The sequence below is a fragment of the Myxine glutinosa genome, chromosome 6 (genome assembly GCF_964187855.1).
Source record: "Myxine glutinosa chromosome 6, kmMyxGlut1.1, whole genome shotgun sequence".
NCBI lineage: Eukaryota > Metazoa > Chordata > Myxini > Myxiniformes > Myxinidae > Myxine > Myxine glutinosa.
Genome location: NC_136266.1, coordinates 12,532,552 through 12,555,178, shown reverse-complemented (window position 1 = coordinate 12,555,178; position 22,627 = coordinate 12,532,552). Strand labels below are relative to the sequence as shown.

At 44.4% G+C, this 22,627-nt stretch overlaps 1 protein-coding gene across 2 annotated transcripts in view; it reads right to left on the bottom strand.

Annotated features, from left to right (window-relative positions):
* The window catches only part of LOC137429594 (signal transducer and activator of transcription 5B-like), a 334,283-nt gene extending 312,235 nt beyond the window's left edge, over positions 1-22,048 (bottom strand). The window contains exon 1 of one of the 2 annotated variants that reach the window (XM_078779603.1): positions 21,800-22,048. The gene's annotated coding sequence lies outside the window, so the exon portion shown is untranslated. The remainder of the gene's footprint in view (positions 1-21,799) is intronic. The other variant, XM_068119622.2, reaches the window with a different exon arrangement.
* Between the last annotated feature and the right edge of the window lie 579 nt (positions 22,049-22,627).

Here is a 22,627-nt window from a genome sequence, read left to right as displayed (position 1 = left end):
CCACCAAGTATATTTGAGGTCAACATAGGCCAAAAGGTCAACATAGACCACATTTCTAAAATCCTCAATTTTCATCTCATTGACTTGAAATTTGAAGAGGACTTGCATATCTGGTCACTGAATTCAACCACCAAGTATATTTGAGGTCAACATAGGCCAAAAGGTCAACATAGACCACATTTCTAAAATCCTCAATTTTCATCTCATTGACTTGAAATTTGAAGAGGACTTGCATATCTGGTCACTGAATTCAACCACCAAGTATATTTGAGGTCAACATAGGCCAAAAGGTCAACATAGGCCAAATTTCTAAAATCCTCAATTTTCATCCATTGACTTGAAATTTTAAGAGGACTTGCATATCTGGTCACTGAATTCAACCACCAAGTATATTTGAGGTCAACATAGGCCAAAAGGTCAACATAGACCACATTTCTAAAATCCTCAATTTTCATCTCATTGACTTGAAATTTGAAGAGGACTTGCATATCTGGTCACTGAATTCAACCACCAAGTATATTTGAGGTCAACATAGGCCAAAAGGTCAACATAGACCACATTTCTAAAATCCTCAATTTTCATCTCATTGACTTGAAATTTGAAGAGGACTTGCATATCTGGTCACTGAATTCAACCACCAAGTATATTTGAGGTCAACATAGGCCAAAAGGTCAACATAGACCACATTTCTAAAATCCTCAATTTTCATCTCATTGACTTGAAATTTGAAGAGGACTTGCATATCTGGTCACTGAATTCAACCACCAAGTATATTTGAGGTCAACATAGGCCAAAAGGTCAACATAGGCCAAATTTCTAAAATCCTCAATTTTCATCCATTGACTTGAAATTTTAAGAGGACTTGCATATCTGGTCACTGAATTCAACCACCAAGTATATTTGAGGTCAACATAGGCCAAAAGGTCAACATAGACCACATTTCTAAAATCCTCAATTTTCATCTCATTGACTTGAAATTTGAAGAGGACTTGCATATCTGGTCACTGAATTCAACCACCAAGTATTTTTGAGGTCAACATAGGCCAAAAGGTCAACATAGGCCGTATTTCTAAAATCCTCAATTTTCATCGAATTGACTTGAAAATTGAACAGCATTTGCACATAGAGTCACTAAATAAGGAAACGAACTATTTTTAGGTCAAAAGGTCAAAGGTCAACTCAAGGTCAACCTTCCAAAATTATCATTTTTAATCTGAAAAATCGTCACTTTTATTCCTGTTGACCCGAGCTTTGATCAAGATTTTGGAAGGTGTCAATTTTAATCTTGATGAAATGGACAATTTGCTGTATCAATGGAATTTTTTTCTTGGGAGTGGGGGGCGGATTTTGCAAGTATCGTGCTCCGCATGACGTCTTCTTGTTTTGTATCGTTTGGCATTTTTTTCAAGCTATTCATGAACCTGGTGTTGGGCTAGCGGCTAGGGTGCACGGCTTAGGATCCTAGGATACTGGGTTCGAATCCCGGTCGATTGCTGAATTAACGCCAGGGGGGTTGACCCAGCCTGTTCGACCTTCCGAGGTCGGCTAATTGAGTACCAGTTCACTGGTAATTCCCTGTTTGTCGTTAAAGGCGGCAAAAAGGGTTGGTGTCAGGAAGGGCATCCGGCCGTAAAACATTGCTTCAAAAAGGGGACCGAAAAACAACAACAACAACCACGGTTCCCGAAAAAGGCCAACCCCCGCTTGTGGGGAAAAATGGCCTCTAAAGGTGGTTTTTTTATTCATGAACGTGCATCAAGCGTACTATTCATGAATATTCATGAACAAACGTTGGTGTATCACAGGTGATGAAGGTTGTGATTAAGTTTCATTGAAATTGTGTGTGTAGTCTTGGAGAAGAGAACAAATACCTATTTTGGGGGGTCAACCCTCCCTCCACGTAAACACCTTTAATGTGCTCAGATATTTTGCTGTCAATACACCTTCGTTAGGCATCGGATATGAAGCTTGTAGCCAAATTTCATCAAAATCATGTGTGTAGTTTCAGAGAAGAGAGCAAATACCTATTTTGGGGGGCCAACCTCCCCCCCCCCCATACATAGACCGCCTTAATGAGAGCAGATCTTGAATGAGCGCAGAGTGACGGGCGGACAGACGGACAGACATCAACGTGATTTCGAGGGTTTTCTAAATAAAACTCAAGAATGCATAAACGGACGTAGCTTAGATTTGGAACATATTACCTCAACGTACAAAGCATTTACTAATGAAATTTGCAGCCAATTTTGTCCAGTAGAAGCCGAGAAACGTATTTTCAGTCCCCATGTTAAAGCTGAATACAGAGAAACAATCCCTTATATTAAGGGAGGAGCGCTTTGTGCCTCCCTTGATTCACCTGCAATTGTGTGGCTTGGCCCAGACAGTGGGATCACAAGCAGTGCTAAATTTTGCCAACTTTCTGCAGGTTGTTTTATTGGGACACATTTACCATGGATTCGACAGGGTAAAGAGATGGTACTTTTTAAATTGTACGCCAAATATGTTTTGTCAGGTAATTCATGTCCAAGCAATGACACCTTTATTTGAGCTCCATTGGCACAACCTCAGAACAGAACAGAACTTCTATCCCCGCTAATTTCACCCCAGATCCACTTTTTTGAAATACCAACTTCTTTCCTGGAAGTTCTTGCAGTGTCCATGTTTTTTTTTTACCTCTCCCACCTCCCCCCCTTCCCACGTCTCCTCTCACCAAGCCCTCTCCCTCCCACAGATCTCCCGATGTCCCTACTCTCAAATGTTGTGTTTGTGTGCTTCCCCTTCACTCCCCATCTTGTCTACAGCTCCCCTTATTAGATACTTTGTGTGTCTGTTTGATTTTATTGTGTAATAAATGTTAGCTCTTTCACGAGGCTCGATCCTGTATACAAAAAGAAAAAAAGAAGAAAAAAAAGCAGGAAGGAGCACGGCATACTTGTGAAACCTTAGAATAGGAAGGTGCAAAGCGTACTTGTTAAACCTTAGAATAGGAAGGTGCACAGCGTACTTGTGAAACCTTAGAATAGGAAGGTGCACAGCGTACTTGTTAAACCTTAGAATAGGAAGGTGCACAGCGTACTTGTTAAACCTTAGAATAGGAAGGTGCACAGCGTACTTGTGAAACCTTAGAATAGGAAGGTGCACAGCGTACTTGTTAAACCTTAGAATAGGAAGGTGCACAGCGTACTTGTGAAACCTTAGAATAGGAAGGTGCACAGCGTACTTGTGAAACCTTAGAATAGGAAGGTGCAAAGCGTACTTGTTAAACCTTAGAATAGGAAGGTGCACAGCGTACTTGTGAAACCTTAGAATAGGAAGGTGCACAGCGTACTTGTGAAACCTTAGAATAGGAAGGTGCACAGCATACTTGTTAAACCTTAGAATAGGAAGGTGCACAGCGTACTTGTTAAACCTTAGAATAGGAAGGTGCACAGCATACTTGTTAAACCTTAGAATAGGAAGGTGCACAGCGTACTTGTGAAACCTTAGAATAGGAAGGTGCACAGCGTACTTGTTAAACCTTAGAATAGGAAGGTGCACAGCGTACTTGTTAAACCTTAGAATAGGAAGGTGCACAGCGTACTTGTTAAACCTTAGAATAGGAAGGTGCACAGCGTACTTGTTAAACCTTAGAATAGGAAGGTGCACAGCATACTTGTTAAACCTTAGAATAGGAAGGTGCACAGCGTACTTGTTAAACCTTAGAATAGGAAGGTGCACAGCGTACTTGTTAAACCTTAGAATAGGAAGGTGCACAGCGTACTTGTTAAACCTTAGAATAGGAAGGTGCACATCGTACTTGTTAAACCTTAGAATAGGAAGGTGCACAGCATACTTGTTAAAACTTAGAATAGGAAGGTGCACATCGTACTTGTTAAACCTTAGAATAGGAAGGTGCACAGCGTACTTGTTAAACCTTAGAATAGGAAGGTGCACAGCATACTTGTTAAACCTTAGAATAGGAAGGTGCACAGCATACTTGTTAAAACTTAGAATAGGAAGGTGCACATCGTACTTGTTAAACCTTAGAATAGGAAGGTGCACAGCATACTTGTTAAACCTTAGAATAGGAAGGTGCACAGCGTACTTGTTAAACTTTAGAATAGGAAGGTGCACAGCATACTTGTTAAAACTTAGAATAGGAAGGTGCACATCGTACTTGTTAAACCTTAGAATAGGAAGGTGCACAGCATACTTGTTAAACCTTAGAATAGGAAGGTGCACCGCGTACTTGTTAAACCTTAGAATAGGAAGGTGCACAGCACACTTGTTGAATCTTAGAATAGGAAGGTGCACCGCGTACTTGTTAAACCTTAGAATAGGAAGGTGCACAGCACACTTATTGAACCTTAGAATAGGAAGGTGCACAGCATAGTTGTGGAACCTTAGAATAGGAAGGTGCACAGCATACTTCTGGAACCTTAGAACAGGAAGGTGCACAGCATACTTGTGGAACATTAGAATAGGAAGGTGCACAGCATACTGTGGAACCTTAGAATAGGAAGGTGCACAGCATGGTTGTGGAACCTTGGAATAGGGAGGTGCACAGCGTACTTGTGGAAACTTAGAATAGGAAGGTGCACAGCATGGTTGTGGAACCTTAGAATAGGAAGGTGCACAGCATACTTGTGGAAACTTAGAATAGGAAGGTGCACAGCATGGTTGTGGAACCTTGGAATAGGGAGGTGCACAGCATACTTGTGGAAACTTAGAATAGGAAGGTGCACAGCATGGTTGTGGAACCTTGGAATAGGAAGGTGCACAGTGTACTTGTGGAAACTCAGAATAGGAAGGTGCACAGCATAGTTGTTGAACCTTAGAATAGGAAGTGGCACAGCATACTTGTGAAACCTTAGAATAGGAAGGTGCACAGCATAGTTGTGGAACCTTAGAATAGGAAGGTGCACAGCACACTTATTGAACCTTAGAATAGGATGGTGCACAACGTACTTGTGGAAACTTAGAATAGGAAGGTGCACAGCGTACTTGTGGAAACTTAGAATAGGAAGGTGCACAGCATAGTTGTGGAACCTTAGAATAGGAAGGTGCACCGCACACTTATTGAACCTTAGAATAGGAAGGTGCACAGCATACTTGTGGAACATTAGAATAGGAAGGTGCACAGCACACTTATTGAACCTTAGAATAGGAAGGTGCACAGCATAGTTGTGGAACCTTAGAATAGGAAGGTGCACAGCATACTTCTGGAACCTTAGAACAGGAAGGTGCACAGTATACTTGTGGAACCTTAGAATAGGAAGGTGCACAGCGTACTTGTGGAACCTTAGAATAGGAGGGTGCACAGCATACTTGTGGAACCTTTGAATAGGAAGGTACAAAGCATACTTGTGGAACCTTAGAATAGGATGGTGCACAGCGTACATGTGGTACCTTCGAATAGGAAGGTGCACAGCATAATTGTGGAATCTTAGAATAGGAAGGTGCACAGCATACTTGTGGAACATTAGAATAGGAAGGTGCACAGTATACTTGTGGAACCTTTGAATAGGAAGGTGCACAGTGTACTTGTGGAACCTTAGAATAGGAAGGTGCACAGCATACTTGTGGAACATTAGAATAGGAAGGTGCACAGTATACTTGTGGAACCTTAGAATAGGAAGGTGCACAGCGTACTTGTGGAACCTTTGAATAGGAAGGTACAAAGCATACTTGTGGAACCTTAGAATAGGACGGTGCACAGCATACTTGTGGAACCTTTGAATAGGAAGGTACAAAGCATACTTGTGGAACCTTAGAATAGGATGGTGCACAGCGTACATGTGGTACCTTAAAATAGGAAGGTGCACAGCATACTTGTGAATCCTTAGAATAGGAAGGTGCACAGCATACTTGTGGAATATTAGAATAGGAAGGTGCATAGAATACTTGTGGAACCTTAGAATAGGACGATGCACAGCGTACTTGTGGAACCTTAGAATAGGAAGGTGCACAGCATAGTTGTGGAACCTTAGAATAGGACGGTGCACAGCGTACATGTGGTACCTTAGAACAGGAAGGTGCACAGCGTACTTGTGGAACCTTAGAATAGGAAGGTGCACAGTGTACTTGTTTAACCTTAGAATAGGAAGGTGCACAGCATACTTGTGGAACATTAGAATAGGAAGGTGCACAGCGTACTTGTGGATCCTTAGAACAGGAAGGTGCACAACGTACTTGTGGAATCTTAGAATAGGAAGGTGCACAGCATACTTGTGGGTCCTTAGAACAGGAAGGTGCACAACGTACTTGTGGAACCTTAGAATAGGAAGGTGCACAGCGTACTTGTGGAACCTTAGAATAGGAAGGTGCACAACGTACTTGTGGAAACTTAGAATAGGAAGGTGCACAGCATAGTTGTGGAACCTTAGAATAGGAAGGTGCACAGCACACTTAATGAACCTTAGAATAGGAAGGTGCACAGCATAGTTGTGGAACCTTAGAATAGGAAGGTGCACAGCACACTGATTGAACCTTAGAATAGGAAGGTGCACAACGTACTTGTGGAAACTTAGAATAGGAAGGTGCACAGCGCACTTGTGGAAACTTAGAATAGGAAGGTGCACAGCATAGTTGTGGAACCTTAGAATAGGAAGGTGCACAGCACACTTATTGAACCTTAGAATAGGATGGTGCACAACGTACTTGTGGAAACTTAGAATTGGAAGGTGCACAGCATAGTTGTGGAACCTTAGAATAGGAAGGTGCACAGCACACCTATTGAACCTTAGAATAGGAAGGTGCACAGCATAGTTGTGGAACCTTAGAATAGGAAGGTGCACAGCATACTTGTGGAACATTAGAATAGGAAGGTGCACAGCACACTTATTGAACCTTAGAATAGGAAGGTGCACAGCATAGTTGTGGAACCTTAGAATAGGAAGGTGCACAGCATACTTCTGGAACCTTAGAACAGGAAGGTGCACAGCATACTTGTGGAACATTAGAATAGGAAGGTGCACAGCGTACTTGTGGAACATTAGAAGAGGAAGGTGCACAGCATACTTGTGGAACATTAGAATAGGAAGGTGCACAGCATACTTGTGGAACATTAGAATAGGAAGGTGCACAGCGTACTTGTGGAACCTTAGAACAGGAAGGTGCACAGCATACTTGTGGAACATTAGAATAGGAAGGTGCACAGCATACTTGTGGAACATTAGAATAGGAAGGTGCACAGCGTACTGTGGAACCTTAGAATAGGAAGGTGCACAGCATGGTTGTGGAACCTTGGAATAGGGAGGTGCACAGCGTACTTGTTGAACCTTAGAATAGGAAGGTGCACAGCATAGTTGTGGAACCTTAGAATAGGAAGGTGCACAGCATACTTGTGGAACATTAGAATAGGAAGGTGCACAGCGTACTTGTGGAACATTAGAACAGGAAGGTGCACAGCATACTTGTGGAACATTAGAATAGGAAGGTGCACAGCATACTTGTGGAACATTAGAATAGGAAGGTGCACAGCGTACTTGTGGAACCTTAGAACAGGAAGGTGCACAGCATACTTGTGGAACATTAGAATAGGAAGGTGCACAGCATACTTGTGGAACATTAGAATAGGAAGGTGCACAGCGTACTGTGGAACCTTAGAATAGGAAGGTGCACAGCATACTTGTGGAAACTTAGAATAGGAAGGTGCACAGCATGGTTGTGGAACCTTGGAATAGGGAGGTGCACAGCGTACTTGTTGAACCTTAGAATAGGAAGGTGCACAGCATACTTGTGGAACCTTGGAATAGGAAGGTGCACAGCATAGTTGTTGAACCTTAGAATAGGAAGGTGCACAGCGTACTTGTGGAACCTTGGAATAGGAACGTGCACAGCATAGTTGTGGAACCTTGGAATAGGAAGGTGCACAGCATAGTTGTTGAACCTTAGAACAGGAAGGTGCACAGCATAGTTGTTGAACCTTACAATAGGAAGGTGCACAGCATAGTTGTTGAACCTTAGAATAGGAAGGAGCACAGCGTACTTGTGGAACCTTGGAATAGGAAGGTGCACAGCATACTTGTGGAACCTTGGAATAGGAAGGTGCACAGCATAGTTGTTGAACCTTAGAACAGGAAGGTGCACAGCATACTTGTGGAACCTTGGAATAGGAAGGTGCACAGCATAGTTGTTGAACCTTAGAATAGGAAGGTGCACAGCATACTTGTGGAACCTTGGAATAGGAAGGTGCACAGCATACTTGTGGAACCTTAGAATAGGAAGGTGCACAGCATACTTGTGGAACCTTGGAATAGGAAGGTGCACAGCATAGTTGTTGAACCTTAGAACAGGAAGGTGCACAGCATACTTGTGGAACTTTAGAATAGGAAGGTGCACAGCATAGTTGTTGAACCTTAGAATAGGAAGGTGCACAGCATACTTGTGGAACCTTGGAATAGGAAGGTGCACAGCATGGTTGTTGAACCTTGGAATAGGAAGGTGCACAGCGTACTTGTGGAACCTTAGAATAGGAAGGTGCACAGCATAGTTGTTGAACCTTAGAACAGGAAGGTGCACAGCATAGTTGTTGAACCTTACAATAGGAAGGTGCACAGCATAGTTGTTGAACCTTAGAATAGGAAGGAGCACAGCGTACTTGTGGAACCTTGGAATAGGAAGGTGCACAGCATGGTTGTTGAACCTTAGAATAGGAAGGAGCACAGCGTACTTGTGGAACCTTAGAATAGGAAGGTGCACAGCATAGTTGTTGAACCTTAGAATAGGAAGGTGCACAGCATACTTGTGGAACCTTGGAATAGGAAGGTGCACAGCATGGTTGTTGAACCTTGGAATAGGAAGGTGCACAGCGTACTTGTGGAACCTTAGAATAGGAAGGTGCACAGCATAGTTGTTGAACCTTAGAACAGGAAGGTGCACAGCATAGTTGTTGAACCTTACAATAGGAAGGTGCACAGCATAGTTGTTGAACCTTAGAATAGGAAGGTGCACAGCGTACTTGTGGAACCTTGGAATAGGAAGGTGCACAGCATACTTGTGGAACCTTGGAATAGGAAGGTGCACAGCATAGTTGTTGAACCTTAGAACAGGAAGGTGCACAGCATACTTGTGGAACCTTGGAATAGGAAGGTGCACAGCATAGTTGTTGAACCTTAGAATAGGAAGGTGCACAGCGTACTTGTGGAAACTTGGAATAGGAAGGTGCACAGCATGGTTGTTGAACCTTGGAATAGGAAGGTGCACAGCGTACTTGTGGAACCTTAGAATAGGAAGGTGCACAGCATGGTTGTTGAACCTTGGAATAGGAAGGTGCACAGCGTACTTGTGGAACCTTAGAATAGGAAGGTGCACAGCATGGTTGTTGAACCTTGGAATAGGAAGGTGGGCAGCGTACTTGTGGTACCTTGGAATAGGAAGGTGCCCAGCGTACTTGTGGAACCTTGGAATAGGAAGGTGGGCAGCGTACTTGTGGAACCTTGGAATAGGAAGGTGCACAGCATGGTTGTTGAACCTTGGAATAGGAAGGTGCACAGCGTACTTGTGGAACCTTAGAATAGGAAGGTGCACAGCATGGTTGTTGAACCTTGGAATAGGAAGGTGCACAGCGTACTTGTGGAACCTTAGAATAGGAAGGTGCACAGCATGGTTGTTGAACCTTGGAATAGGAAGGTGGGCAGCGTACTTGTGGTACCTTGGAATAGGAAGGTGCACAGCGTACTTGTGGAACCTTAGAATAGGAAGGTGCACAGCATACTTGTGGAACCTTAGAATAGGAAGGTGCACAGCGTACTTGTGGAACCTTGGAATAGGAAAGTGCCCAGCGTACTTGTGGAACCTTGGAATAGGAAGGTGCACAGCATGGTTGTTGAACCTTGGTATAGGAAGGTGCACAGCGTACTTGTGGAACCTTAGAATAGGAAGGTGCACAGCATGGTTGTTGAACCTTGGTATAGGAAGGTGCACAGCGTACTTGTGGAACCTTAGAATAGGAAGGTGCACAGCATGGTTGTTGAACCTTGGAATAGGAAGGTGGGCAGCGTACTTGTGGTACCTTGGAATAGGAAGGTGCACAGCATAGTTGTGGAACCTTAGAATAGGAAGGTGCACAGCATACTTGTGGAACCTTGGAATAGGAAGGTGCACAGCATAGTTGTTGAACCTTAGAACAGGAAGGTGCACAGCATACTTGTGGAACCTTAGAATAGGAAGGTGCACAGCATAGTTGTTGAACTTTAGAATAGGAAGGTGCACAGCATACTTGTGGAACCTTGGAATAGGAAGGTGCACAGCATGGTTGTTGAACCTTGGAATAGGAAGGTGCACAGCGTACTTGTGGAACCTTAGAATAGGAAGGTGCACAGCATAGTTGTTGAACCTTAGAACAGGAAGGTGCACAGCATAGTTGTTGAACCTTAGAATAGGAAGGAGCACAGCGTACTTGTGGAACCTTGGAATAGGAAGGTGCACAGCATGGTTGTTGAACCTTAGAATAGGAAGGAGCACAGCGTACTTGTGGAACCTTAGAATAGGAAGGTGCACAGCATAGTTGTTGAACCTTAGAATAGGAAGGTGCACAGCATAGTTGTTGAACCTTAGAATAGCAAGGAGCACAGCATAGTTGTTGAACCATGGAATAGGAAGGTGCACAGCGTACTTGTGGAACCTTAGAATAGGAAGGTGCACAGCATAGTTGTTGAACCTTAGAACAGGAAGGTGCACAGCATAGTTGTTGAACCTTACAATAGGAAGGTGCACAGCATAGTTGTTGAACCTTAGAATAGGAAGGTGCACAGCGTACTTGTGGAACCTTGGAATAGGAAGGTGCACAGCATACTTGTGGAACCTTGGAATAGGAAGGTGCTCAGCATAGTTGTTGAACCTTAGAACAGGAAGGTGCACAGCATACTTGTGGAACCTTGGAATAGGAAGGTGCACAGCATAGTTGTTGAACCTTAGAATAGGAAGGTGCACAGCATACTTGTGGAACCTTGGAATAGGAAGGTGCACAGCATGGTTGTTGAACCTTGGAATAGGAAGGTGCACAGCGTACTTGTGGAACCTTAGAATAGGAAGGTGCACAGCATGGTTGTTGAACCTTGGAATAGGAAGGTGCACAGCGTACTTGTGGAACCCTAGAATAGGAAGGTGCACAGCATGGTTGTTGAACCTTGGAATAGGAAGGTGGGCAGCGTACTTGTGGTACCTTGGAATAGGAAGGTGCCCAGCGTACTTGTGGAACCTTGGAATAGGAAGGTGGGCAGCGTACTTGTGGAACCTTGGAATAGGAAGGTGCACAGCATGGTTGTTGAACCTTGGAATAGGAAGGTGCACAGCGTACTTGTGGAACCTTAGAATAGGAAGGTGCACAGCATGGTTGTTGAACCTTGGAATAGGAAGGTGCACAGCGTACTTGTGGAACCTTAGAATAGGAAGGTGCACAGCATGGTTGTTGAACCTTGGAATAGGAAGGTGGGCAGCGTACTTGTGGTACCTTGGAATAGGAAGGTGCCCAGCGTACTTGTGGAACCTTGGAATAGGAAGGTGCACAGCATGGTTGTTGAACCTTGGAATAGGAAGGTGCACAGCGTACTTGTGGAACCTTAGAATAGGAAGGTGCACAGCATGGTTGTTGAACCTTGGAATAGGAAGGTGGGCAGCGTACTTGTGGTACCTTGGAATAGGAAGGTGCCCAGCGTACTTGTGGAACCTTGGAATAGGAAGGTGCACAGCATGGTTGTTGAACCTTGGAATAGGAAGGTGCACAGCGTACTTGTGGAACCTTAGAATAGGAAGGTGCACAGCATGGTTGTTGAACCTTGGAATAGGAAGGTGCACAGCGTACTTGTGGAACCTTAGAATAGGAAGGTGCACAGCATGGTTGTTGAACCTTGGAATAGGAAGGTGCACAGCGTGGTTGTTGAACCTTGGAATAGGAAGGTGCACAGCATGGTTGTTGAACCTTGGAATAGGAAGGTGCACAGCGTACTTGTGGAACCTTGGAATAGGAAGGTGCACAGCGTACTTGTGGAACCTTGGAATAGGAAGGTGCACAGCATGGTTGTTGAACCTTGGAATAGGAAGGTGCACAGCGTACTTGTGGAACCTTGGAATAGGAAGGTGCACAGCATGGTTGTTGAACCTTGGAATAGGTAGGTGCACAGCGTACTTGTGGAACCTTGGAATAGGAAGGTGCACAGCGTACTTGTGGAACCTTAGAATAGGAAGGTGCACAGCATGGTTGTTGAACCTTGGAATAGGAAGGTGCACAGCGTACTTGTGGAACCTTAGAATAGGAAGGTGCACAGCATGGTTGTTGAACCTTGGAATAGGAAGGTGCACAGCGTGGTTGTTGAACCTTGGAATAGGAAGGTGCACAGCATGGTTGTTGAACCTTAGAATAGGAAGGTGCACAGCATGGTTGTTGAACCTTGGAATAGGAAGGTGCACAGCATACTTGTGGAACCTTAGAATAGGAAGGTGCACAGCGTACTTGTGGAACCTTAGAATAGGAAGGTGCACAGCGTACTTGTGGAACCTTAGAATAGGAAGGTGCACAGCGTACTTGTGGAACCTTAGAATAGGAAGGTGCACAGCGTACTTGTGGAACCTTAGAATAGGTAGGTGCACAGCGTACTTGTGGAACCTTAGAATAGGTAGGTGCACAGCGTACTTGTGGAACCTTAGAATAGGAAGGTGCACAGCGTACTTGTGGAACCTTAGAATAGGAAGGTGCACAGCATGGTTGTTGAACCTTGGAATAGGAAGGTGCACAGCGTGGTTGTTGAACCTTGGAATAGGAAGGTGCACAGCATGGTTGTTGAACCTTAGAATAGGAAGGTGCACAGCATGGTTGTTGAACCTTGGAATAGGAAGGTGCACAGCATACTTGTGGAACCTTAGAATAGGAAGGTGCACAGCGTACTTGTGGAACCTTAGAATAGGAAGGTGCACAGCGTACTTGTGGAACCTTAGAATAGGAAGGTGCACAGCGTACTTGTGGAACCTTAGAATAGGAAGGTGCACAGCGTACTTGTGGAACCTTAGAATAGGTAGGTGCACAGCGTACTTGTGGAACCTTAGAATAGGTAGGTGCACAGCGTACTTGTGGAACCTTAGAATAGGAAGGTGCACAGCGTACTTGTGGAACCTTAGAATAGGAAGGTGCACAGCATGGTTGTTGAACCTTGGAATAGGAAGGTGCACAGCGTGGTTGTTGAACCTTGGAATAGGAAGGTGCACAGCATGGTTGTTGAACCTTAGAATAGGAAGGTGCACAGCATGGTTGTTGAACCTTGGAATAGGTAGGTGCACAGCGTACTTGTTGAACCTTGGAATAGGAAGGTGCACAGCGTACTTGTGGAACCTTAGAATAGGAAGGTGCACAGCATGGTTGTTGAACCTTGGAATAGGAAGGTGCACAGCGTGGTTGTTGAACCTTGGAATAGGAAGGTGCACAGCATGGTTGTTGAACCTTAGAATAGGAAGGTGCACAGCATGGTTGTTGAACCTTGGAATAGGAAGGTGCACAGCATACTTGTGGAACCTTAGAATAGGAAGGTGCACAGCGTACTTGTGGAACCTTAGAATAGGAAGGTGCACAGCGTACTTGTGGAACCTTAGAATAGGAAGGTGCACAGCGTACTTGTGGAACCTTAGAATAGGAAGGTGCACAGCGTACTTGTGGAACCTTAGAATAGGAAGGTGCACAGCGTACTTGTGGAACCTTAGAATAGGAAGGTGCACAGCGTACTTGTGGAACCTTAGAATAGGAAGGTGCACAGCGTACTTGTGGAACCTTAGAATAGGAAGGTGCACAGCGTACTTGTGGAACCTTAGAATAGGAAGGTGCACAGCGTACTTGTGGAACCTTAGAATAGGAAGGTGCACAGCGTACTTGTGGAACCTTAGAATAGCACGGTGCACAGCGTACTTGTGGAACCTTAGAATAGGAAGGTGCACAGCGTACTTGTGGAACCTTAGAATAGGAAGGTGCACAGCGTACTTGTGGAACCTTAGAATAGCACGGTGCACAGCGTACTTGTGGTATTGCTAAACTGGAGGACATGGTACTTGGATCAGGCCACCTGGCTTTTTTTTCTGTTTAGGCCCATTCGCTGACCGACATCAAATTGTAAGGAATTACACCTCCTCCCATGTCATGGATCATGGGTACCAAGCATATTGCCGAAACGGTTCGCGCAATGTTTGAAATTTTCAGTGGTTCGATGATGATAATAACTCCGGCAAATGGATGACCCTCCTGAAATGTCTGATGGCAATTTATGTCTGCCTCGTGTCTTGTAATTAAAACCGACGAGACGGAATGTTTCATGAACCGTCCTTCCGAAAGATGGCGTGTCCGTGCCTTTACCTCCCGTGTCCACACCACACGTTACCGTTGGAGCTTCTCGCTGCTTCCAAATGATCGAAAGACAAAAAGGGAAACTATTTACCGCGTCTAATGGGAACACCAACCGCCAGTACCCAATTTAAATAGGAATAACTTTTTTTAGTACTTTGTCCCTGTTAGTAATTACCATTGCATTGGTGTATGAGGTCACATCAAACAAATACGTCATGAAACATGAAACCTTAAAGTCTCGTGAAAAAGATCAAAGATGAAAATATCAAAAGGTCCACATCAAATGGAGATTTCAACTTGAAAAAAACTGGAGGGAACAAATATCATCCATTCAACAAAAGTCTCCAAGTTTGTGTTTGTGTCCTCCATCGAATGAATTATTCCCTCGGGAATCAAATGAATGCAACCTTCATCCTTCTTTTTCATTGCTTGCTTTACCTTATCAACTCGAACATAATAGCATTTACCTTTTTAATGACCTCATCTACCACTATGTGCACATTTGTCTCTCTGTGAGTCTCTATGTGTCTCTATGTGTCTCTATGTGTCTCTGTCTCTCTGTGCGTCTCTCTGTGTCTCTATGTGTCTCTGAATCTCTGTCTCTCTGTGCGTCTCTGTCTCTCTGTGTGTCTCTGAATCTCTATCTCTGTGTCTCTATGCGTCTCTGTCTCTCTGTGTGTCTCTGAATCTCTGTATCTCTGTGTCTCTGTGTCTTTGTATGTGTCAGTGTGTCTCTGTGTCTCTGTATCTCTGTGTCTCTGTCTCTCTGTATCTCTGTGTCTCTTTGTGTGTCAGTGTGTCTCTGTGTCTCAGTGTCTCTGTGTCTCTGTATCTCTGTATCTCTGTGTCTCTGTGTGTGTCAGTGTGTCTCTGTGTCTCTGTGTCTCTATATCTCTGTATCTCTGTATCTCTGTCTCTGTGTGTGTCAGTGTGTCTCTGTGTCTCAGTGTCTCTGTATCTCTGAATCTCTGTATCTCTGTATATCTGTGTCTCTGTGTCTCTGTGTCTCTGTGTCTCTGTATATCTGTGTCTCTGTATATATCTGTGTCTCTGTATATCTGTGTCTCTGTATATCTGTGCCTACATATGTCTATGTCTCTGTGTCTCTGTATATCTGTGTCTCTGTATATCTGTGTCTCTGTATATCTGTGTCTCTGTATATCTGTGTCTCTGTATATCTGTGTCTCTGTATATCTGTGTCTCTGTGTCTCTGTGTCTCTGTATCTCTGTATATCTGTGTCTCTGTATATCTGTGTCTCTGTATATCTGTGTCTCTGTGTCTCTGTGTCTCTGTATATCTGTGTCTCTGTATATCTGTGTCTCTGTATATCTGTGTCTCTGTATATCTGTGCCTATGTATATCTGTGTCTCTGTGTCTCTGTATATCTGTGTCTGTATATCTGTGTCTCTGTATATCTGTGTCTGTATATCTGTGTCTCTGTATATCTGTGTCTGTATATCTGTGTCTCTGTGTCTCTGTATATCTGTGTCTCTGTGTCTCTGTATATCTGTGTCTCTGTATATCTGTGTCTCTGTATATCTGTGCCTATGTATATCTGTGTCTGTATATCTGTGTCTCTGTGTCTCTGTATATCTATGTCTCTGTGTCTCTGTATATCTGTGTCTCTATATATCTGTGTCTCTATATATCTGTGTCTCTGTATATCTGTGCCTATGTATATCTGTGTCTCTGTGTCTCTGTATATCTGTGTCTCTATATATCTGTGTCTCTGTATATCTGTGCCTATGTATATCTGTGTCTCTGTGTCTCTGTATATCTGTGTCTCTGTATATCTGTGCCTCTGTATATCTGTGTCTCTATATATCTGTGTCTCTGTGTATCTGTGTCTCTGTGTCTCTGTATATCTGTGTCTCTATATATCTGTGTCTCTGTATATCTGTGCCTATGTATATCTGTGTCTCTGTGTCTCTGTATATCTGTGTCTCTGTATATCTGTGCCTCTGTATATCTGTGTCTCTGTGTCTCTGTGTCTCTGTATCTCTGTATATCTGTGTCTCTGTATATCTGTGTCTCTGTATATCTGTGTCTCTGTGTCTCTGTGTCTCTGTATATCTGTGTCTCTGTATATCTGTGTCTCTGTATATCTGTGTCTCTGTATATCTGTGTCTCTGTGTCTCTGTATATCTGTGTCTATATATCTGTGTCTCTGTATATCTGTGTCTCTGTATATCTGTGCCTATGTATATCTGTGTCTCTGTGTCTCTGTATATCTGTGTCTGTATATCTGTGTCTCTGTATATCTGTGTCTCTGTATATCTGTGTCTCTGTATATCTGTGTCTGTATATCTGTGTCTCTGTATATCTGTGTCTCTGTATATCCGTGCCTCTGTATATCTGTGCCTATGTATATCTGTATCTGTACATATGTGTCTCTGTACATATTTGTCTCTGTATATCTGTGCTTCTGTATATCTGTGTCTCTGTGCCTCTGTATATCTGTGTCTCTGTGTATCTGTGTCTCTGTGTATCTGTGTCTCTGTGTATCTGTGTGTCTTTGTGTGTCTTTGTATCTCGGTGTGTCTTTGTGTCTCCATGTCTCTGGATGATCTCTCTCCGAAATGCTGAAGCCAGTAACATGCAGTATGTCCAGGAAGCTCTTAAACCTCATGAGATATGGAGTTTGACAAGTTTAACTCGATGTTGAAAAGCAGCAGAAGGGGTTGAAATCCCCACAACTTGAGCCATCCCGCTCGATCAAGCATTTTATACTCTCAAGGTTTAGTGTCAGATGATGAAAGACTGTGGTCGGCCACCTTTTCCTTAAAACAATGTACCACAGCCTCTCCAGGTAAATAAATCATCAAACTGGTAGGTATGGAAATCCATGCAATGTCATGTCTGCAAGCAGCATCCATCCACGATCTGTCTTGCATCTATCGACACTTGCGGTGATATCAATTAATCGGTGCGTTGCACACAAACTCATCATGACGTTTGTGCTCCAGCAATGAATCATGCAGACAGGTCTTTAGACAAGTCCTCAGACATCATCACTCATCAGTATGGTGTATTTGGGTTTTTTTAAAACACATAAGCAAGACAAGAGGCTGACAGACTTTTTTCCAGTGATATATGGTTCATGGAAGAGCTCGGCCAGGTATCATATGCAGGCAAAGACATCAGAGCTCGACCAGGTATCATATGCAGGGCAAAGACATCAGAGCTCGGCCAGGTATCTTATGCAGGGCAAAGACACCAGAGCTCGGCCAGGTATCATATGCAGGGCAAAGACACCAGAGCTCGGCCAGGTATCATATGCAGGGCAAAGACACCAGAGCTCGGCCAGGTATCATATGCAGGGCAGGGACACCAGAGCTCGGCCAGGTATCATATGCAGGGCAAAGATATCAGAGCTCGGCCAGGTATCATATGCAGGGCAAAGACATCAGAACTCGGCCAGGTATCATATGCAGGGCAAAGATATCAGAGCTCGGCCAGGTATCATATGCAGGGCAAAGACATCAGAGCTCGGCCAGGTATCATATGCAGGGCAAAGACACCAGAGCTCGGCCAGGTATCATATGCAGGGCAAAGACACCAGAGCTCGGCCAGGTATCATATGCAGGGCAAAGACACCAGAGCTCGGCCAGGTATCATATGCAGGGCAAAGACACCAGAGCTCGGCCAGGTATAATATGCAGGGCAAAGACGTTAGTAGAGAACATTATACTATATAATGGTAGAACCTTGATTCCATGCATCTCGAGCAGAGTTCAGATGGGAAAACAATGGAGGTTTAGACAATGGGAGGGAGTATTGTCACATTTAATCTTCAAGCTCCTCTCCAGATCCCCCCGTTGCCAGCACTAACTCTCCGCTGGCTCTTATAACACCAAGCAGGGTATTTCACCGCATCCTTACACAAGCAACTCCCAAGATTCAAAGTCAGGAGCATCAAAGCACCATTAACTGCTGCAAGGTGCTCCATCCAGATTGCATGCAACACATCTCCTTACTCGGGCTCGGTGTTTGCGATCGTAAAGGGACGAATCGGAGATTACCGAGACCTCCTCCACCACCGTGCAAGAATTATTAGCAGCACCGAACACACAGTATCCAGATGCATGGATACGCTGTGTCGAACAATGTACAGGTAGTACCTTCAGGCATCATCGATTTTCTTCCGACGAACGACCGTAAAACCTGACAAGCAGAATTCATAGCCGCAGCATGGGATTCTCATTTGCAGAAGCGCCGATGCTCTGCGTAACCTTGACATGAGAAAAGTAGAACAATGCGACCGTGTCGCCAATATGTCTCCGCATAGTCCCACAATGGGTAGATGCCATCACTCTGCATATGTATGGGTAGGGGATCATGTTTGTGAAGTTTAGGGTTGATCGGATAAGGTTCGTTTTTCTATCCAATATGGCTGCCAAACCACGTGACCTATGATGTAATAAATTTAATATTTCAATACAAATGGGTCATAGATCATGTGCATGCAATTTTAGATTTTTAGGATAAGGAATTCGATGCAAAACATTTTTGGCTGGTATACCACTTCACCTATGATGTCATCATTATCATGCTTTTGCTCCCCATCCATTGGGAGTACTTGACAATGTGACAAGTTTCAAATTTTTCCATTCAGCGGTTTCTGATAAATATTTTTTAAATTATTTGCTAAAATGTCAATCCTACCCTGAAAGTTTAGTCTCAATCGGACATGTGGTTGCTGAGAAAAACGATGTTTAGCCCGTGCGGACGGACGGATGGACAGACGGACGGACGGACAAACCGAAAACATAATAATGCCTCCGGCGACTTTGTCGCCAGAAGAGGGTTACTGGCAGATCTTGTGCGACCTGTAGGAATATTTCGGGGACAGGGCACAGATGGAGCTGGGGGAGCTGGGTCGGATAGGAGTCGGTAAAAGACAGAAAGACCACCAACCTGCCTGCGGTGAGTGAGTGAAAGGCCCTTGGAGTTAGCTCCATCGCGGGAGATTCCAATGATTCTGAAAGCTTTGGTTTCAACAGCGTGAAGACGAGCTCGGTGTGAGGCAGGAGCACCGGCCCAGAGGGGAGAGCAGTATTCCATTGAGCTGCAGATGAAAGCCTTGTATGTGGTGAAGAGCTCAGGTGTGCCAAGGAAGGACTTCGCACAACGGAGGATACCCAGTCGGCGACTGGCTCTGGAGGCCAGCTTGGAAATGTGGTTTTCCCAGGAAAGATCATGGCAGATAGTGAGACCCAAAAGATTGAGAGACAGAACTTTTTGGAGAGGATTGTTGAGAAAGTGGATGGGAGGGTTGTCCAGTCGGTCTTTTCGGAGAGACATAGTAAGAGTGTGAGATTTGTCAGGATGGAAAGTCCAGGTCTGCAGAGAGTGAGGAGGCTGCAGACTGCCGATCTGAGATATGAGGAATGGAGCGCCAGAGAGTGGAGTCGTCAGCACAGAGATAGAGAGGATTTTCAAGAGAGTCAGAGAGATCATTGATGAAGGCCAGAAAAAGCACAGGGCCCAGAACACTACCTTGGGGAACTCCTTGAAGGATAATTGGGAGAGGGCTGATTGGTCTGTAGTTGCAAGGATCTGTTTTTGCACTTTTTTTTTGTAAAGCGGTGATGTTGGCTGATTTCCAAGCTGATGGTAGATGACCTTGAGCAAAAGAGAGGGTGGAAAAGAGTGGCAGATCAGGATTTTAGGACCCGTGCGGTGATGCCGTCTTGTCCAGTTGCAGAATCAGAGTCGATGGTTGACAGAAACTTCTCCACCTTGTCAGGAGAGAAAGATACAGAGTCCAGAAGCAGCTGGGTACGACTGGGTACGGTGGGTACAGAGAGGGATGGGTTTGGGACACAAGATTTAGAGGCAAACACAGATTTGAGGGATTCAGGTTTTTCACGTGCGGAGTCAGCCGTGTAGCCCTTTGAGGTAAGGGAGGGGATGGAGGGGGAACAAACACCAGAAACAGATTTCACCAGACGCCACCAGGATTTGGAAGAGGGAGACAGGTTTGAGAGTTCAGTCTTGAGAGTGGAGAGGTATTGTTTCCTGGCTCTCCTGAGGGTGGACACACACACATGTTCCGAGCTTTGTGAAAGGAACTGACATCAAACTGAAAGGAAGTTTAGGCACTAAAGAGCGATTTTTAGAAAATCCAAAAAAACGAACTTTTTTATTTCCGATTTTTTGTTTTTGGCCCAAAACACTCCCAGGCACTCACTGATGAACCCCTGCAAGTTTGACGAAGATCCGTTCAGCCATCTTTGAGAAAATGGCGACAGAGACAGACAGACAGACAGACCAACGGCTCTCTTACTGTATATCGTAGATACAACAATAAAAAAAATGTTTGACTTCATTGTTCTAATACTGTTGGAGGGCACTGTGTACATCATCCCCATTAAATCCTTCCTGCAAAACTTGTACGCCATGCCCATCACGTCATTTCTCCAAAAGGTGTACACCATGCCCATCCCATCATTTCACCAAAAGGTGTACACCGTGCCCATCACGTCATTTCTCCAAAAGGTGTACACCATGCCCATCCCATCATTTCACCAAAAGGTGTACACCATGCCCATCCCATCATTTCTCCAAAAGGTGTACACCATGCCCATCACGTCATTTCTCCAAAAGGTGTACGCCATGCCCATCACGTCATTTCACCAAAAGGTGTACACCGTGCCCATCACGTCATTTCTCCAAAAGGTGTACACCATGCCCATCCCATCATTTCACCAAAAGGTGTACACCGTGCCCATCACGTCATTTCTCCAAAAGGTGTACACCATGCCCATCCCATCATTTCACCAAAAGGTGTACGCCATGCCCATCACGTCATTTCACCAAAAGGTGTACACCATGCCCATCACGTCATTTCTCCACAAGGTGTACACCATGCCCATCCCATCATTTCTCCAAAAGGTGTACACCATGCCCATCCCATCATTTCTCCAAAAGGTGTACACCATGCCCATCACGTCATTTCTCCAAAAGGTGTACACCAAACAGGTCACATCCGTTCGTTAAAAGGTAAGGTATACCCCATACCTTTCAGCACAAAGTGTCGATTGTACCCAATCATATATCCTTTAGGGTAAACGTGTACCTACACAGTGTCCTTCACATCCGATTGAGGTGAATCACGGATAACACCTTGACAAGACCTTGCCCATCATTCCATCAATGATCTTCTTCATGAGATCCACCATTCCTCTCCCAATTCCAAACACAAAGTAACCACAACGAGTCTCTTTGGGAACAAATCCCAGCAAATGTCTCCCGGAAAAGCAACTTCGAGTTCATCATTCACCTTGTTAATCACCTTTGGGTTCAAGAACAAATCAATTACTCACAATGTTCATAATGCACCTCCTGCTGCACTGAACACCTGCAGTTTGTATAAAGGTAGCCTACACATAAATATGTGAGGAATGAACAACACCTGGAAAACCTTTAATCTCATATTAACAGGTGTCATGAAAACTATTCATGATGTCGTATCACAAGAGGGCACTTACCTGTATATCTACGACGACCCCAGGTGGACCTCCATTTCGGCGCAGGTTTCCCGACCACCTCCACCCCACGAACACCTTTGTGGACCCAAAGACCCTCGTTCTTGTTGACGTTCCGTGAGTAACGGTATTTTCCCAGGACACAATAACCAACATCTTCACCTGAATTTCTTTCCCACTACACCTGTCGTGACTGATACGTGGTGAAGCGATCTCTCTCGGGAAACCCTGAATGTGTATCGATCCCGACGTATCAGCGCATTGTTTACAATGACGTCACAGCAGCACGTGGACACTTCCCACGGGGTTTTTATTTCCAGGAAAAGCAAAGCCACACCGTGCCTGGTACCAGGAAGTCACGTGTCCGACTGGTACCGATAGCTGTCCTCGGACGAACTTTGTTCACAGTTGCTCGGAAAGCAGCAGCAGCCAATCAGAGGGACTTTTTACTACGTCATGATACCTCAAAACATCCTGGGGACTCGCACGTTATCTTGGATTATCCTTATGGAGGTTAACACTTTCCATTTACAATAATTAATTGATGAATTAAAATAAATAAATAATAATCGAAAAATAATTATTTTATTAATCTATTGACGAATAGTAATAGCGTACCTAACCCACCAGGTGTTTCATCTGAATCTGTAACTTATTGAAAATTAATCAATGACACAAAATGGGACAATGGAGAAACGATAGGAAAAGGACAAAGGAATGCATGGGAGTGCAAGGAGAGGACCTGCATGAGAAGAGTGGCAATAGGGTCTCAGGGGGCGTAGTAAGGCTCAATAGAGGAAATGGGATAGGGACCATGATGTGGTGGTGGTG